The sequence below is a fragment of the Montipora capricornis genome, chromosome 11 (genome assembly GCF_036669925.1).
Source record: "Montipora capricornis isolate CH-2021 chromosome 11, ASM3666992v2, whole genome shotgun sequence".
In the NCBI taxonomy this organism is placed as follows: domain Eukaryota; kingdom Metazoa; phylum Cnidaria; class Anthozoa; order Scleractinia; family Acroporidae; genus Montipora; species Montipora capricornis.
In genome coordinates, this window is record NC_090893.1 from 22,697,118 (window position 1) to 22,701,234 (window position 4,117).

The following is a 4,117-nucleotide window of genomic DNA, read 5'->3' on the forward strand; positions in this document are numbered from 1 at the left end:
TGTTAAAATTGTTGGGCCCGGAAGGAAAAGAGCTGCTTGCATGGTCCATAGCAGCGAATTGCAATTATCCATTGTTGTTTCGCTCAAGCGAGCCAGGCAGCGCGCGTTGAAATCTGACAGGCTCGTCTCAGGGTTTTCGAGAGTTTTGTAAAGTAGCGGACATATTTCTGAAAGCACCGGACGTGACATTTTTTGGCACAGCAAGGCGTGAATTTCCCAGGCAAGGCTGGAGTTCACTCAAATTCTCTTTATAAACTAAGTCAAAAAACTATGATAATAAAAATGAAACAAATTCCTCAAATATTAGCATCAAGGTACCCGACATGGAGTGGGAAACGACCGGACGAAACCTCCGGCCTCTGCCCTCAAACGGAAACCCTGCTCGTCTCTATACGTGCCCTCGGGCGTGAGAAAAGCGTTACGGGATGATCCCTTTATTATGAGACGACTGGGAACAAGTCAACGCCAGGATGACGTATATTTATATATAATTAAGATAGCACAACACAAAAACGCTAACCTCATTTTGACACGAAAATGCTTTACTGTTGCCATAAAAACTATCCAGTTAAGCTCGCATATTATAAAACATGATGAATTCATAAAGGCCACCTTTTCCAGCGAACAATTTTTTGAAACAAACAACATATTTGCTCTTAGAGGCGAAAACCTCTTCCTATTTCATTGCGTGCGTGAAGACAAGAAACTCAATCGTGTCAAATTACCATGTACTTCAGGTTCAAACCCTTTCCTGAAGAACATTTTCCTTGAATAACAAGAAAATGCTTTACTATTGCCATAAAAACTATCCAGTACACATATGATAAAACATGATGAATTCATAAAGGCCACCTTTTCCAGCGAACAATTTTTTGAAACAAACAACATATTTGCTATTATTGCGTGCGTGACGAGAAAAAACTCAATGGTGTCAAATATGCGCAATATTACAACAAACTAAAATTTCAGGATCAAACCGTTTCCATGAAGAACCGTTTCCTTGAATAATGAAGCACAAAATAGACGACAAGCTTTCTTTCAAAAAATTCTTGGCCGTCACTTTACCTGAAGACTGTGCAGAGTTGATCACAGATCCACTTAAGGTGTTCGATTCGTTCTCTGTCTTTGTTGAACCCATAAGTTACCAGAGAATTTTCCATTTGATTTCAGTGTTCTACATAACAGCACACTTGGTAAATATTATTTTAGAAATGCAGCTCACTTTGATTTCTGCTCGACGGGCGACAGATTGTTGTCGAAGTCCATTACTCGTCGCTTTTGAGATTCCAGGTGTTGGTTTTCACCGCCTGCGTAGTTTATCCAACTGACTTTCCATTATTGAGCTCCATAAGGGTATATTTTGTTTAACGATCCAGTAAAACGCCATTCGCGTTACATGACTTTCGACGCCATTGCAGGCTAAGTTAATTATTCTACTGTGTCCACCAGAGAAATCTACGCAGTTCCACTACCCTCTGGATCCTAAGAAAATACGCGCAGAAGGCTCTATGCACAAAGATACCACTTACCAGGGGAGTGACAGGCAAGACTTTTACCGACACGGAAGAAAAGAAAAAAAATAACACCGAACAAATGCCCTCCACTTCTAGACTGGGATTGCCATAAGGCAACCCAGTAAAAAACAAACTCGGTGATCGAATGATAAAACAATTATTGATCTCGGTTATCGCAAAATATCGTGATTTGTCAGTGTCTCGCAGATCAATTATTTGCCGAAGCCGAAGGCTGAGGCAAATAATTGATCTGCTCGCCACTGACAAATCACGATATTTTGCTCAACCTCGTCCAATAATTGTTAATTATCCATTGTTGTTTCTTTCAAGCGAGCCAGGCAGAGCACGTTGAAATATGACAGGCTCGTCTCAGGGGTTTCGACAGTTTTGTAAAGTAGCGGACATATTTCTGAAAGCACCGGACGTGACATTTTTTGGCACAGCAAGACGTGAATTTCCCAGGCAAGGCTGGAATTCCCTCAAATTCTCTTTATAAACTAAGTCAAAAAATTATGATAATAAAAATGAAACAAATTCCTCAAATATTAGCATCAAGGTACCGGACATGGAGTGCGAAACGACCGGACGAAACCTCCGGCTTCTGTCCTCAAACGAAAACCCTGCTCGTCTCTGTACGTGCCCTCGGGCGTGAGGAAAGCGTTACGGGATGATCCCTTTATTATGAGACGACTGGGAACAAGTCAACGCCAGGATGACGTTTATTACGTCTGCGTTCGCAGGCTAGATGACGTTAGGCTCTCAAAGACAAAAGGCTAAAGCGATAATGCTTGTTTACAAACATTGACGTCACGTTTCTTTTGATATTCAAATTTGCCAACCACGGAACAAAAGAAGGCATTGTTTCAACAGCCGATTAGCTTCTGGTTGGCGTATTAATAACAATGGCTGACCTCACAAGAAACATCGCTATGGTTAAACACGGTTTCAAAGTGTAGCGCTATCCACCGGATAAATCACTATCAAGTGGATAAGTAATAGCGAAACCAATTGCGATATCCAATGGATAGTGATTTATGCGGTGGATAGCATTATCCACTTTTTGAACAACTGGGGCCAGTATTTGACATAATTATCACCGTTTATCCACAGGAGATCTACGACGGCCACGGCGACGCAAACGTTATGTTAGGCAACGTTTACAGGAACGCGGTTTCATATCATCATCAAAATCGAGGCGGTTTGGAAGTGTTTACACCGAACCGTTTTTGCCAGAAAATCCAAGTCGTGATGGTATAAGCGAGCGCTGCACTACGTGCTAAATTTACTATATTGAATTAAACAGTGCAAGTTTCGTGCCAAAATAGTAACCGTATTCAAATCGATGCGGTTTCGCTGCTTACGCGACCGATGAAACCGCATCGTTTTGAAAACGCTCACTTTTGGCTTTTTCAAATCGACACGGTTTCCGCAACAGTCTCGATCGGTGTCGTGTAAACAGAAAATGTAGCCGCATCGAAAACGATGCGGTTACAAATGAAACCGCGTTTTTGTAAACGTCATCTTAAAATACAGAATATAACTTAACACAATCCCAATTAGTTCTTTCGCAATTATGCCATCTCGTTCACGTAGTAAACTGTGGGCGAATTATCCTTAAACTATATCCATACGAACGGTTTCAGAGCAAAAAGATAGAATAGCTGTGGTTACACACACCTTGAGCCTTCCAGGTTTCATGTTACCCTTGGGGATACGGTTACACAGTAAAAGACTCCCGTCAGGGTAAAATATAATTAGATATGAGTTCACTGACCTTGCAAATTATTTCTGTTTTATGATTGGCCAAGCCACTTCAGGGAGCAGATAAACCGTACTTTTCAATTCAGGAAGTGGCATGGGAAGTTCTTTTGGTTTTTTTTATGTATCCATGAGAACAACCCAGGGGCACTTTCGGTCTAGGGAAAGCAGGATACACACAAAAACGTCCCTGCTATTGCCCGTGGGTAAACGTTATTTACCCATTGGTAAAATGGCTGAAGTAGCCACAGCTAATGAAAAGTTCGCAATTGTTCGCTTAAGCTTGGTTTTCGCTAGCGATGCAAACACAAGCACAAGCACAGGTATACGCAGCTTTTCTAATAAGGTCGACATAAGCATCAAAATTAACCACCGCAACCGCCATTTTGTTCAAATGCTTAGACGCAGGGAATATGGAACGAGCGTTTTAATCGGTCAGTCCCAAAAATTCCTTGTGTTTATACTGCGTTTCGTTTTCACACGACGCAAGCGCGCAAGCACCAGGAAAAGGAAGAATTTTGATCCATAAGCTTTTGCTTGCGCCTGCGCGTTTTCACGGTGAAATAAGCGCTCTTATGCTTGGGCTTGGTGCTTGCGTCGCTAGTGAAAACCAGGCTTTACGCTGTTGTCAAAACCTCAACTTTGGTGATTTCACGTTGTTGTTATGCAGAGGACGGCAAAAATACTCTTATTTTGTGACGTTTTCGTAGCCGTAGCCGTCGTCGTTTCTTGAACTCCTTAATATTACTTTTAACCTGGAAAAGGGCGGACGTGGGGAACTGAGGCGAGGAACGTAGAAGAAATCGAGGCGGGAGGGGGTGTCTCATTAAGTGTCACTGAAACAC